Genomic DNA, 16,081 nt, shown 5'->3' on the forward strand with positions numbered 1-16,081 from the left:
TTAATTCTGTATGCAAATATATGATGCTACATGTATTATCCTTTACATCCAGGCGCAGCCTCTCTGACTAGTTCATCAATGAGAAAAAAAATGAAATACTTCTATACACCTTCTTTTTTCACACTCACTGAATTCATTGACAGTCATTTTTTTTTCTTTTTTGCTTCCTTTCTTGTCTCTTTTTGCCTCTCATATCTGAACATTGTTTGCAGACTGTTCATTAAAGTCACTAATGTCTGAGTAATCATCCTCACTTATTCGGATCTCCAGTTTGTAAAGATAGCAATCCAAGGTATAAAAATCTCTCGCATGAGTGGCTTTCCTCCGATATCGAATTCAGAGACTGAGCAGAAAGCAGAAATGATATAAAAGTTCTGTATCTTTGTATAACTGACATATATGTTGGGTCTATTGGTCATCATCACGCCTCCACTTTGGAAGTAACTCCTGCTTAAAGTCTGTGACCCTTGTGTGAAGGTCCGAACCCGAACATGTACACTGTTGACAATGTGTTTTGCTCCGCTACTGATGCGTTCTAACTCCCAGACGCCTTTAGGCGACGAGCTAAAACGCAGATCGCCAGAATGCGCGACGTATCTACCGATGAATTTCCTTTGCCTATGACACTCTCTCTCTCTCTCTCTCTCTCTCTCTCTCTCTCTCTCTCTCTCTCTCTCTCTCTCTCTCTCTCTCTCTCTCTCTCTCTCTCTAGCACGTACGGTCCAACGTTAAGGGCCCAAGATTCCCCACATAGTTAGAATCTTTACTCTAAGTTTGAAGGCAGCACCCAAGACCCGGGTGCTTATCATGGGGGGCTGCCCGTCCCTGAACGCTGTAATCAGGGGTCCCTCCTACAGCGAGGCAAGCTGGGTGGGAAAACCACTTCCCACGCCTTTATCTTGCATCTTGACACCATTCAAGGCCACAAAGTGCACTGGGATTCCCTATCTTATCCAAGGCCATGTTTCGTGTGAGCATTTCTTACCCGGTCGCGTGCTGTCTGACTGTAGGTGTACCAAGCAAAGCCGTTGTCATCAGCAAGCGAACGTTGAAGTATATTCACCATGCACAGTGATATGCTCTCTTTTTATTCTTTCCCAAGTTTATTTTATAGGTAACCGAGGAGGAAAATCGGACGCTTATGCACTTTCAAGCCTTTAATTCCCAACTGCCTAAGTTTGTCACCTGAGAACTGCGTAGATGGAGGTTATGTGATGCATGTGTTTGGGGCCTCAGGGAGGTGTTCCTGTACCAAGCACTTAGTGTCCACTGTCCACCTATCTACGTATGTTTCTCTGCAATACCAATAGTATTTCTCACGCTCTAATTTGACAATGATACGCTCATGGTTCACCTTCAGTTACAGTATTTCTAGAACGTATTTGACAAAGTGCATGGGAATATGATGTCATATTTTACAAGAAGTATATATATATATATATATATTACAAAGCCGAAAGCCATACTGTTTGCTCTCTCTTTTCTATTCATACTTCTTTAGACTTTCCCGACGTTCCCTCTTCTCCACATTTAACCTTGACACTCACCTTATGACCCTTCTTATATCCTCCATGCCATAGTGGAAGGAGCGCTCCCTCCTCTTCTAGTAAAAGCATACTCACTGGTGATGACGTCTCTCCTCTCTTTCTAATGGACTGTGCTCCCAAGCTTAAGCCTGTGCTTGCTCGTCAATTTTTCCTCTGCCACAAAGCAAGTGCCATTTTGTCCCTTCCTCTCGGAAACATGTGGTAGGTTAGCCCATCCCACAGAAGGGAAGGTCGCTCTCAATTTTACTAGACCTCCGCTTTCTTTTCTTGATGTTACCTCTGTAAGGCAATTTGAAGAATCTCGGTCTGTTGTCCGATATTTATCAACATTAGTCGTCTAGTTACATTGTCTCTCATCTGCCATACTGTATATGTAGTTTTCCCATAGACATTCATGAGAGTCTTACGTATTGACTCTTGGTATTTCAAAAACTTCGGCCAGAAATTTCTAAACTTCTCTCCTTCGTTTTTTCCCCTCTTTGCTCTGTAAACCCGTTTCCATTTGTCTTATATTTGGTCCATTCCTGTAGTGATGAATCTGTTTCCCCTCCTACTTCTGTTCTGTACTGCTCTGTATCCTACCTTTGTTCTTTTCTTTGTCGGTGATCCTTTCCACCTTTATGTCCATGCCTTGTCTCTGAAGTCTTTCTCTTCCCTTAAATACCACCATATTTCACTACCTCCATATAATTTTTTTTCCTGCGTCTCTCCAAAATCTTTTACTTTTGAAGTTCTTATTTTCTTATATTCCATCCCTTGAATTTATCGGCTTATTTGGCGATAAGTAACTGATAATTGAGAAAAACTCCTGACCGAGGAAATGATATAAACACACACCATTGGGTCCGAATGGCCTACAGACCACCCCCCGCTCCCTCCTCCCTGAAGTGGCGTGGGAGAGGAAGCGGAGGCGAACACCTGAGTCTGGGAATCACCTGTGCCATTAGCGCCACCAGCGACACGGTGGGTGCCAGTCGCAGAGGCAGGGGTCCCGGGAGCATCACCCGAGGCAGCCACCACAGTGAGGAAGGAGGCGGTCGGGGGGTAACTCACACCCAGGGTGCTCACCTCCCTCAGACGCCTCCAGCAACCAGCTGGAGGTGGACAAGACCACATTGCCTTTAAATTACACTCAACATTCAGTAACACATTTTACGAGCTGATGACAAAATTAAGACATTGGTCAAGATATCTCAAGGGATTGGGCATCATGAGTGTAAAATTCTCTCCCATATTGTGCTGATTACACACACACACACACACACGCACACACACACACACACACACACTTCGATACACGTCCCTTGTAGATTATTTCGTTCTGGCGACGTAAATACAACATTTTATAAGAGGTAGGTCAAAGTTTCCACTATACGAAGAGAAGGTAGCAGAAGGAGAAAGTACGATTGGAATATCTCCCTACGAGACACGTGCGCAAGTGGCGTGGGATCCCATGCTAAGAGACAGTGATAAGGAGTGTGGCATGTGCTTAACTAGACAGTACATGACTGCGTTCGCGGGTGCCTTCCAAAGACCAGCCATGAAGACGTGTGTTCGTGTTCTCCCTGCTCCTCGCTCGGGGTCTTCGGTCAGTCTTACCATCACGGGTTCATTGTGCACTTTATGATCTCGTGAAATATATGGAGAAATAACGATAAGTTCCTCCGTCACGTGAAGATTAAAATCATGTTCACGTTTGTAACTCACGATCACGATCCGGCCATGGAAGATCGCTGAGGATAGAAAAGCATCGTTCACCCCCGTCGCTCCATCTCTTCCTCAGTTTTCCCTTCTTGATCCCTTCAGTTCCGACACACACACACACACACACACACACACACACACACACACACATACACACACACACAGGCTTAAGACTGCGTAGTTGTGTCTACTTCGAGAGTAATAACTGCTTATCTTTATATCCAGGATTATGACAGACTAGTGTAAAACTATACGCGTCTTTTTTTTTTATGAATTCAGCTACATTTTTATAGTGTTAAAACACAAGGTGTGTGTGTGTGTGTGTGTGTGTGTGTGTGGCCATGACTAGAGCGGATAGGTGGTTAGAGAACGTTATGTGTACCCAAATGACCACTTAGTAAAAAATCTTTTCTATATGAAATAAAAGTATCAATCGGTCTCTAATAAGGTCGCACTGAAAACACAAGTAGTCACACTCACTATCCATGTTAAAAGCCTTCGTAGGATGCCCTCTGGTGAGAGGGAACGAAATGAATACACAAAGGCTAAGTCTTTCAACCATCTCGCTGATTGCCTACATCGTGTGACATTTGTGTTGGGGAACTTCTGGGGTTGAGTTAGACCTACGCTGGGCGTTCCCATAGCCCCAGTGACTCGTGGCTTCACTGATAAAAGTCATTTTAAGATTAGCTGTTATGCAAGCCACCGTACTCTACGCTCTGCTTCCACGTTTTCGAGAGAATAATATGATTCCTATTTTTTTTTCTTTTCTCTCCTGTGAGATAGTGTCTATTTTTGTATATACTTTGAGTACGATGTCTGTGCAGGATGTGAGTAGAAACTCTTGAATCACGTGTTCAAGAAGGAGATTTACGAATAGTATATACGGACTGATAAACTGACCCCCTTTTAAAAAAGAAGAAATCCTCTTGGTTACGCACCATAGAGTACTAGATCCTAATATTCACATCAGTTATCAAAGAACTCCATTGAGAAACGCCAGGAAGGATTCATTACTACCTGATGGTTGCTCCTGTCCATACTGAAAGTTCAGTGGAGCTTTATATGACAGATGAAAGATTGAGGTCTAAGCCTTCCAGGGATTAGTGACCGTAAGTGTTTGTGATTGAGTTCGTTAGTAGGAAGTTATACCAACCTGAGTCAAGTGTGTGTGTGTGTGTGTGGGTGGGTGGGTGGATGGGACGGTGGGTGGAGGTAATGGGGCTGCCAAGTGGAGAGGAACTTTTCTCATATCTTCTTCCCGTTTTTCTATTAATATATTCACCTCAGACTAAGCGAAGCTGTTGAAAATCTAACACTTTAAGGGTGAAGAAGTTTCTCAGATCAATTTGTGATACGTTGAAGCGAATCTACGATATCTGTGATATTTTCCTCTCTCTCTCTCTCTCTCTCTCTCTCTCTCTCTCTCTCTCTCTCTCTCTCTCTCTCTCTCTCTCTCTCTCTCTCCACCACTATATCTCCATTGGAAATTGTATGCACGCACTATATTTTTTCCCCCTCCCCGCGCAGTAAAGCCTTTCAACACTAGACGTGAAAAAAGAAAAAAAAAATGAGATAAAAATGGCAAGTTATAAACGCACAACATCAGCGATACGTGTACCGTTACTCTGGTAAGAAAAATAAAAAGACGCTGGACGAGAACGTAGCAGTGAGGCTGAGAGGGTATGATGCAGCGAGTAACCAAGTTTCTCCAAGGCCCAGGAGCTGAGAGGAGACAGTCAGATAGACAGACAGACAAAACATACAGACAACCAAAAAGACAGACAGACAGACAGAGAAACAAAGAGAGAGACATTGGAAGCCTAAGCCATAGCTAGTGAAGAAGACAGAGCTAGAGATAGGATTTAATGGATCTTTGTTTTCTGAAAGGTAAAACTGCAGTAGGCGCCGGGCGGAAGACAATGCACAGGAGAGCCGAGCGGCCTAGTGACCCCGTTCTATTGTTGCCGTGTTCCTCTTTACCGTCAGGAGGACCTGCAACCTCCACCTCCGCCCACGCCTCCTTCTGCCCAGTGGTTGACACAGACCTGTGTCATCTGTGTGTTGTTTCTATTTCAGCCAGTATCATAACAAAGTTTGTACCCGTCATAACCTGTACGTATCTAGTGCTGTAGCAACGTATCTGTAACTCTCGGAGACTTTGTATCATTGGGAACACCTGTGTAGTCTGTAGTTTTGGTAGTCGACCTACAGAATTCTGCCATGTGTTGTCGTTACCGTGTCACGTTCGTCTGTGTTTCTTGAAGTGGGTTTATTCCTCTTGTCCATGCGGAATGAAGACATACCATGAGGACCACATGATCATGCGGTCTGGTGGGTTTCAGACTGATCATATGCCGTCTGTATAGATTAAGGAATTTGATCATGTTGTCCACAAGGGAGAAAGACTCTGATCATGCAGTTCCATGGAAGTTCAAGATTCCTCTTTTCCACGTGGGATTAAATCCTCCGATCATGTGATTCCCTTTGGATATAGGTTCGAGGACCCTTTCCCGCACAGAGTAAATGAGCTGATCACGTTAGCCACAGAGGACAGAGGATCACAATAGCTTTTTCCTCACCAGTTGACGTGATTAATATCAAGTGCACGATGAGTGATTCTGATGATGCTTGCAGCACTTAAAGAGGGAGAGTCACATATGAATATTTTCAGTGGATGTGAATATGTAAAATGAATAATTGCATTGAAAAGTCTCGACATCTTGCTGCTGAGATGTGATGTATTTGATAATTTCTATATTTTTTGATAAATTCCAAGGTATTGTCTTAGTCTTAATTATTCTCTTTCTCTAACTGGAGCTCATTTAAGTCTAAGTACACCATCAGCTTCATCATTATGTTGCCATGCATATATTATCATATACCTGATTCTGGTGTTCTCGTATGAGATTACGACGCGTGAAAAGTCAGTCCTCTTTGGCGAAGCCGTATTACTGGGGCTACAATCTCGTCCGAGAACCTCACTCACCAAAGGAGTATAAATCATTTTCCTGCTTTTGGAAGTACCTCAGCCTTGGAGCCACAGCACCTCCTGGAAAAGGGATCCTGAGGCAAGTGTAGATGAATATCTTTCACTTTCTTTTCCCTCGGCTGTAGATTTCAACTTCCCTTCGATAACCTTTGTGATTCTGAATTGATTATAACCTCTTGATTTCACCTTGCGCTGGCGATGAACCTCATATCACAAGCAGCCTTTCATTCACTGCTCTTAATGTATGCTCTGGACCGCTTCATCATCCGTGTACTGATGCTGTTTGGTGAAGGTCATCTATCATTCCACTCACTTACTGGATCGGATGATATCCGTTGACCAGTATGATATCCATATTAGAGACCTAAAGAGCAAGATGAGAAGGTGGGATGAAGGAGAGAGAGAGAGAGAGAGAGAGAGAGAGAGAGAGAGAGGAAGAAGGAAACGTATTAAAGGGAAACTCAAGAGGGTTTATAAGGTTTTAGTAATGAGAATGTGCTTGTAGGTCTTTTGCTCATGACGTTCTCTTGGACCAGTGATTTAACCTTCAAGCATATACGCGTTTGGTCTTATGCAACGATGTATGTAACCTCTTGAGAATGATGAATCAGCCGCTACGCAATTACGTCTTCTTATCCTTAAGAATGATAGATTATCCCCTAGAACACAAAGATTCTCCCTCTGGTCTACGACGATTCACACTCTTGGGGCTTGAAGCACAAGATCCCTTAAAATCATAAGATAATCCCATAGATTACGATGATGTAAACTCTTGAGCATGATGAATGAGTAGAAGTAGAACGCATTACCTTCTAAAAGATGGTTCTTCATTATGCTTATTGGATATCAAATGCGCCGTGAATTGTTCGTCTTTTTACTACGATCTGAATTTTTAGCGGTGAGGTTGTTCATCAACAATGAAATTACGCTTTTGCGAAATGATGATGATTCGAGTGCGTTGCCACTACTCCTCTAGTTCAGTGAATTAATCTCATGGGCAGAGTGAGTTGCTCTCGTGAATACTGCAAAAAAAACCGATCGTTGTGATCAAAGAATGTATGCTGAGGGTGAAGTACCTATGATGAATGGATCAAAGTTTTTTATCATCTCTCTCCTTCACCCTCTTTCATCCGCTTTTCCTTTCCTCCCTCCCCCTTTTGCTCTTCCTCTACCGTGTCCTCCTCTCCTTTCCACTCTGCTCTCATTTCCCCCCCCCCCTCTCCTTCTGCTATGCCTATTCCCTTTCCCTCCTTTCCCGTCAGGTCTGCCTCTCCCCTCTGCTTTGCCTCTCCCCTCATCTGTCTCGCTACCGTCTGCTTTGCATCTTCCCTTTCCTCCCTCCTTGCTCCGCTGCCCCATCACAAGGTAGCGTGAAGGTATGAGAGTGCTACCACACCCCAAATTCTCTGGTGGCTTAAGGCTCTAGCGAAGGACGAGTGGGAGTGTAAAACAGGAACTCATCTCTGAGTAGCTTCCCTCCGACCTAACCCCTCCACCCTAGCCTCCACTCCTCTCCCTCGACACGAACCTTCTCATTCCCACCGTCTGCACTAATTTTCAAGCCCTTCTCTGCAAATTAACACCCATACCAATTTTCGCCGCTCTCCCTTCACACTAATCTTCACTCCCTCCCATCCATGTCATCCTCCACGAACTTCTGCATCAACCTTCACCCTCCGCCTCCTTCAAGCTAGCCTCCATGCCACTCCCTCCACACTGAGTCCATGCACCTTCCTCTGCATTAACTCCACTCCACTCCCACCAAACTAGTGCTATCTCCCTGTCCCCCACAGCAGTCCCTACGCCTATACTAAACTTTTCTTCATTTAAGCACTTTACCACCCCTTCCACTTCATCCCTCTTCCACCCTTCCTACCACATTCCCACTTTCAACTCCATATTCCTCCCCTTCCAGTCACCTCCCCAGTTCCTTTCCCTATCTGTCTTCTAGTCCGTCACTTGTCCCATCGTTCCTGCTCCACCACCTCCTTCCACCATCCACTCTATTATCCCCTTCATAAAGCTAAGCTCAACGGCCACTTCCCACTGGCAGTGTGACTAAGGCACAAGAGGTAAGTGATCACCTCGGACCAAGACCCGTGTTAGGCCAGGCGAGTGGTGGTCGTCTCGTCGCTCAAATTCAAAAGCCTGTTGAGTAATGCAGATGCGTAGGAAACTCAGAGACAATTTTTTCTTCTTTTTTTCGTTTCGAGGAAATTTTGAAACTGTTAAAGGATGTTAGAAGCTTGTTGAGAGACGCTGGGCTTTTTGGAGGGTATAATGCATATCACGAGGTACTTACAAAACAAGATAAAGATATGTTGGAAAAAAAAAATTGCATACAGTAAAGACAGTGGGACTATGATAAGATGAGGGAAAGGTAAACAGTCGTAGTCTTGAAGGACTACACCTGGAGGATGCTGGACGTGTTCTAGGATGCCCGTTGAGAGATGCTAGGTCTACTAAGAGATTCCGGAGACGTTAAAAAAAAAAATGGCACGGCTGTCGAATCGTAGTGAGACACGAGGACTCTGCGCCAGTTTGGAGACACTGAGCATCATGAGAGATGTTGAACCCTTTGAGAGATGTCGGGACTGTTGAGAGATGTTGGGTGTGTAGAGAGAGTTGCTGGATCCGTAGGAAAATGCTAAGGCTTTGAAAAGGTGCTGAACCTACTATATATAATGATGGGCCTGATCAGAGGATGCCGGGTTCTTGAGGTATGATTGGTTGGCTGAGCGATTCTATGAGGTACACAGTCTTCTGGGAGATGCAAGGCCAGCTGGAAGATCCCATTAGGCCTACTGGAAGATGCAAGGCCTGCTGGAAGATCCCATTAGGCCTGCTGGAAGATAGTAGGTCTACTGCAAGATTCTAGACTTACTTAAGAATGCTAGGATGGATTTTGCACATGGTGCGAAGCTGTGTCTAATGAGGTAATATACCCACTGTTTGTTACATAGAAATGACTGTCGCTGAGGAGTTTTATCCTCCTTTAGAGCGTCTCACGACTGAGAGAATCCTTCAGTAGTGTGACCACAAGAAGAATCAAATCCTTCCAGTGACGTAACTTGCAAGACCCACCTGTAGTACAAGTTTAGGACGCGGTAAACTCTTTCACTTACACTGGTCTGTGACATTCACACGCTGAACTGAAATGACTTTCGTCTACCTTGACTACTTAGGTGTTTTGCCCTTGATGATTTGTTCTTAGAGTTCTCTTCTTGCTGTTCTGTTCTTAGAGTTTTGTCCCATGGTTTATATTTTATCCTAGCACTCTTGTCCTTGGTGTTCTATTCTTGGTGTTTTGTTCCTTAGTGTTCTGTCAATGGTGATCTCGTCGTACGCTTTTGTCTCGCTGTTTTCTCCTCGTGTTATGCCTTTGGTGTTCTGTTCTTCCAGTTCTGTTCTTCATGGTTTACTGTTGGTAGAGTTTTACCCTTGATGTCCGCCATTTCGTAGTTTTGTCTCCGTGTATTCTCTTAAGACTCTTTCCCAGAATTTTGTTCCTGGTGTTTTGGTTCTCGTGTCTTGCCCTCAGTCTCAATTGTTTTCTCCGGATTTGTCCTCCACATAGCGACCTGACGCAGCTATTTCCTCCAAACAGCGTTTCCTCAACATCCGAATACTCTCTCCCACTTTTTTCTCCTCTCTCTCTCTCTCTCTCTCTCTCTCTCTCTCTCTCTCTCTCTCTCTCTCTCTCTCTCTCTCTCTCTCTCTCTCTCTCTCTCGTCAACAACTTTTCTCTCTTATACATTTCTGTCCTTCCATCGGCCTCATCCTCCTGTCTTTACACTCACTCGTGATACCATCCGTTTTCTTTTTTCTCACGCCTGTCTTCCCATCCCACACTATCCCTCTCATCTTGTGTTAATCATCAACGAGATTGCTACCCTCCTCTTCCTCCTCCATCCTGCTACCTCTATCTACTCTACCTGATTATTCAGCCACCAACCTAGTTCGCTTCCATGTTTAGCCCTGGAGCGAGCGAGTCAGGCACACCGGGTGATACTCACACTCACTCACATTCCCTCCCGCTTCATTATGTCTGATGGTCGCTTCCCCCCCCCCTCCCGTTAATGCTTCTACAGAGGTGTTAGTTGGAAGGTTTCTGTTTGGCGTTAATACGTGGCTTTTAGAATAGCAGTTTATCTTACTAATGCGCTCATTTCATGTGTTTAGGATGTTTCGATAAACATTTTTGAGCATGAGTGTTTTGAATTGTTCGCTGCTGAAAGTGAGAAGTATCAAAACCTCTCTGAGGGATAATATCCAGACTTTTCTCAACTGTTTTTGGTAATACAGAAGAACATTTTCCCGTAAATCACAATACCCTGCCTCACATTCGTAGTGCTGGCCTTAAAGCAGACCTCTGCTTGCAGTCATGACAGAGAAAAGCTTGAAAAAAAGAAACCAGTAGACGAAACTGTCGTCCTAACATTGAGAACTAATTATATGACAGCGACGGCTCATTTTTTTCTCATGCTCAGAGACGTCAGCCAAAAGTAAATAAAGAGTCGGGTAGTACCGAAGGAAGCGTTTGCTGAGTGCTTGATTCCCTACCTCGAGAGCAGTGACGGCAGGGAACCTAAATACATAAACAAATGTTCTGGTTAAAAGAGACCACGGCTACCCAGTCAGGTGTTTTGGTTAGGAAGGAACTACCACTTACCCCCTCTACCTACCTCCCTAATTACCCTCCTACCCTCACACTGACTAATACCCTTCAGGCTTTTTGTTAATTAACTCCTCCCTTCCGTGGACAAGGCTGCCTTATAATAACGAGAGACCATTTGTCTTTCGATATATTATGAGATGTAGCTTGCTGGAGGTGACCCCCCCCAACCCCAGCACACCGTTCCTACCTTGTTCTGGAGACACAAACTGTAGCCAGTGCGTGCATGAACACAGCAGGTCTACCATATGCACACTAAGCATACAGGAATGACGGCGAGATCCAGGAATGCACAGATGTGTAAGCTCTCGATCCATACATGTATGGAGAAGCATACAGATTCTACACCACCCTTGGGGTGTTCTTAGGATGAATACCTGAGTGTATGCATACTGTTGTTGTTTATATATACATGAAGCACGACATTATTGTATAGACAAATAAATGGATTATGGATTCGTACACCTAATATAACGTTATGTAAGAAGTCCATTATCCTTACAGTTACATGGACACAAACATGAACGTGTGTCTTTTGTACACATTCTAACGTGGCTATAGAAATAGCTCACACGTCAATATACAGTAATTTCGGCTACATGGCTCTCTAGAAGGCTACACAACGTTTGACATACACACCCTCACTCACAGGCCATGCCTTTCACACAGGCATTGGTAGGTGCACCTCAGCAAGACCTTATACATACAGGCATACGCAGGTCTACCTTAACAATACCTCGTACTGACATACGAAGGCCCTCATCAACCATACCTTGATCCACCACAACAATGCTTCATAAAGATGCACACTTCTACCACAACACTACTTGAATACATACACTCGTAAGTGCACTGACTCCAACTGTCGTTCTCGACAGTTGGCCTAAGGATGCTAGGGTAAAGGTCTCCACATTTACAGGTAAGACAAGCGAGTGAAAACTTGTCATTACTGAAGAGTAAGACGACGCTTACCTTCTCCCCTTGTTAATCATGGGCCCCCGAAGGTTTGTTGTTCTGTCTGCACACACACACTCGAGATTCTCATCCCGAATTCAAATTCTCATCACGAAGTAATCATCGCCTCGTTCTCGCTGAATTTCATGATCATTGTATTTGTTACACGAGTCTGAAGCCGATCCAGACGAAGTTTGAATATACGAGTATATAAGCCGCAGCAGTGAACAGTATTTGGTATCTGTATTGACTTGGGATGGTGAATTATATAATCCAAGTGAAAAGGGGACAGGCGAGCCGACAGACGCAGCTCGTCACGTGAAAATTAACAGCGCTCTAATTGTCTTGTTTTCCCCCATTAAGCTCACCGTTGCGCACCTCAATTTGAATCCCCAAATTTGTGCCTAATGAAACAGCAGGTAAAAGAGGCGAACACCTTCAAGCCTACACTGTCTCCATGTCCTCTTTCTCTGGACTCTCTCTCTCTCTCTCTCTCTCTCTCTCTCTCTCTCTCTCTCTCTCTCTCTCTCTCTCTCTCTCTCTCTCTCTCTCTCTCTCTCTCTCACTCTCTCTCTCTCCAAAAATGTGTCGCAGTTGTTACCACGTCCTCACGTTTTGGTCCCAGGGACAAGATGCATGTTCTCCCTCTGGGTGAGGATTACGACGGCATCTTGTCCCATCCATTTTGCCCAAGCTCCTCCGTCTTCTGTCGCATGATCTGTCCCACGTCTTTGTCTATGGTGTTATTCTCTCTCTCTCTCTCTCTCTCTCTCTCTCTCTCTCTCTCTCTCTCTCTCTCTCTCTCTCTCTCTCTATCTATCTATCTCTCTCTCTCTCGTTTTGTCCTTTTTTTTCTCTTTCCTATCCTCATCCCTACCTTCTTCGTGCTCGTACCTTTATTTCAGTCCTTTCCTCCCCGTATTCGTTCTCCTTCCTCCATTCTCCTCCTCCTCCTCTTCCCCATTTTCTCCCTCCTTCTGTTCATTAACGTCTCTATATACTACATGTGGATACTTCCCCTCTTCCATCCCTACTTTTCCCTCTCCCTATCTCCTCCTTCTTATTCCCTCTACCCTTCACCCCCATCATTCCTGCCTCCTCCTCCTCCTCCTCTCCTCCTCCTCCTCCTCCTCCTCCTCCTCCTCCTCCTCCTCCTCCTCCTCCTCCTGCCTCCCTCCCCGCTGCTCTACATTCCCTACTCAACCTGATTACTCAAGCCACCAGCTCAGCGCGCTTTCCTATCTAATCTGCGAGCGAGTCAGGCACACTATAACGTGTGACACTCAGGTTTATACGTACGTTCCATTCAGCTCTTTGGTGTTACCGGACCCTGCCTGCGTATGGCTACACCGCGAGTGAAAAGTCGCCATTGGCAAGGCTGTGAGATCGTTAGTAAAAACGAAGGAAACCACCGTCGCGTCGAGGAACTTTTCGCCACGAAGGAGTCCTTCACTTCCCAGTTTCACGACTGCAGCGCAGCGTCAGAACTGCAGATGCCCCGTAAAAGTGAGTCCTGGTGTCTTATATGCTGATGATAATGACTAATGATAACAAAAATAGTAATAATGATAATAATGATAATAATAACAAAAAATAATAATGATAATAATAATAATAATAATAATAATAATAATAATAATAATAATAATAATGATACTAATAATGACAATAATAATAATAATAATAATAGTAATAATAATAATACTAATAATGACAATAATAATAATAATAATAATAATAATAATGATAATGATGATAATATTGATAATAATGATAATAATAATAATATCAATAACAGTTGCAATAACAATAACTAGTAATGATAAATGTATAAACGAGTACACAATGGATCATTATACTGATACGCAGAGTCCTTACATCATTGCAATGTAACCCGAGAATATACATTCTCACATACAGCTATTTGCACGTCTGTCATGCTCACTGACTTCCCTCAAGGGACAGCGGCAAACAGACCATCACAGGACTTCAAACAGCAGCGACAGACCACTGGGTCCTTACGGGGCTGCTTGTGACTGTGGAGGATATCGGAAACTCACATATGAGTGCGGTAGGAGCTGGAAATGAGAAGAACGTCCAAACGTTTCATGGAACTGAGGCGGAGAAAATTATGTCCGTTAGAGACTTAAAGCGACATATGTACGAAGTCTGTTCTCGAACGTAGCCACGGTAATCGCGTCAAACTACTCTAAGTGGCAAATTATTCCATAAGTCAGAAATCCTGGTGAGGGAAAAAATACCTCCCCTCATTCGAGGTAAAGCGTCTCCCGTGCGTTTGCCTCCATTTCACGTGAAGTCAGACGAATCAAGCCTTTAGGAGCTTGTCGGATCGAGATTACTGAAGACCTTTGATAAGTTGGAATCCTTGTCTTAAATCAGACCCTTAACTTTCTCTTTCAAAAGCTGTTTAGATTTAAGTCGTTTAGTAAAAACTCTCATACAAATTATTTCTCAGTTCGGTACTTTACTGTCTCAGTACTGTCTGTATTTTCTAATGAATGGAGACCAACACTGAACACAGGATTCAACATGGAGACCCGCCATTAAACTGTAAAGAGCAAGGATGATTTCCTTAGATTATAAATCCACCAATTTTTCTTTTGTTTGCACCTTTTGTTACTGCTTCTGTGGTCTGCTTGCTAACAGAAGATATATTGCTCATTGACCTCTTGTACCTCAGCAGAAAGTAAAGTATGTCTTCCTTTCTCGTCTTATTTTTAGCCTGTGAAACTTTTATAACACTTTGCATCTATCGTCTTGGAACAGTTTAGGTGAAAGCTTGATTATTCTGACTGTTGAGAGAGAACTTTCCCATCGTGATCCATGTCCTCTTCTTCCTTTCTCTTTGGATAACAGACTGTGAGTATTTTATAAGAGATATTAATGCCTTAATCAGGTTTATTTTATCTGATTATCTTCCTTTTCAACAGAGTAAAACGTCTTTTCATTCAGTTGTCCATAGTAACTGGTATATGGATAGTACATAGACCTACACACACACACACACACACACAAACACACATACAAAAAAGTATACATTCATTTGGGCACATATACTCAACACACACGTACAGGCATGAGCTCTAGGCTCTTAACATATTACTCAAACGTAATTCCTCCTGTCTCACCCTAAATGAATCTTCCTACCTTCCTGAGCTGTCTGCTGAACATTGCCTGCTAAACAGAGTCTAGACGTGAGGGAGGAGGGAGGAACTTCCTTTTGAAATGCAGCATAGATCTCTCTCTCTCTCTCTCTCTCTCTCTCTCTCTCTCTCTCTCTCTCTCTCTCTCTCTCTCTCTCTCTCTCTCTCTCTCTCTCTCTCTCTCTCTCTCTCTCTCTCTCTCTCTCATAAAAGCCTTCCATCCTTTTTGCTCTTATTTCTACCTGCCTTCAATCCTCAGTCTGAACACTCCTCCTCTCCTCTTAACTTTCCCTATTACTCTACCTGATTACTCGGCACCAATTTAACCGGCGAGCGAGCCAGGCACGGTACAATATGACACTCAGGCTTATATATAGATTCCCTCCCGCTCCATTATGTCTGATAGCTGCTTTTCCCCTCCCACTAAACTCTACCCAGAAGTGATTATCACAGCGCTATCGACTCTTTGTTTGGCTTTGATCCTTGTTCACCATGTAAGGTATATATGTATATATATATATATATATATATATATATATATATATATATATATATATATATATATATATATATATATATATATATATTTATATATATGGTTCATATTACTGCAAAAATTTGTCAGGGTTCATCGGAAGGACAGATAACAGAGGACTTTGTGGTTTATGGTTTGTGACTAGTATATATGCTGGAGGATATTACTAGTATCCTAAAATCTACATATACAGAGACATGATAGAAATGCAGACATAGGAAGGAGGGGTTGGGTGTATAGTGGTTAAAATACACCATTAAGTCCTCTATCAAATATGATATTAACTACTTTCTCGCCAGTGGAAGATGATATCCACAGATAACGCTGGTAGGAGTGTTCTTTGACCATCGGGCTCAGGCAAACAATACAAAATAAAAGGAAAAAAACAAATGACTGTCAGTTTCATAACACATCTATCCTTTACCTGTTAACCACATCGGTGTGCTGTGGGGAAAAACAAACCCCATGTGGCAACCGGAGATGAAGAGAGATTGCTAAACATTATCCTCG

General features: G+C 43.5%; 1 long non-coding RNA gene across 2 annotated transcripts; it reads left to right on the forward strand.

The window, feature by feature from the left end:
* The first annotated feature begins 2,408 nt into the window (after positions 1-2,408).
* Positions 2,409-14,731, forward strand: LOC139752784 (uncharacterized). 2 transcript variants are annotated; one of them, XR_011713585.1, is made up of 3 exons: positions 2,409-2,510; positions 13,183-13,378; positions 13,793-14,730. It is a non-coding gene; the product is annotated as an uncharacterized lncRNA (long non-coding RNA). The 2 variants fall into 2 exon arrangements; XR_011713586.1 differs by having other exon boundaries at positions 2,417-2,568; positions 13,793-14,731.
* Positions 14,732-16,081: the final 1,350 nt, after the last annotated feature.

Source organism: Panulirus ornatus, chromosome 13 (genome assembly GCF_036320965.1).
Source record: "Panulirus ornatus isolate Po-2019 chromosome 13, ASM3632096v1, whole genome shotgun sequence".
NCBI classification, from domain to species: Eukaryota; Metazoa; Arthropoda; class Malacostraca; order Decapoda; family Palinuridae; genus Panulirus; species Panulirus ornatus.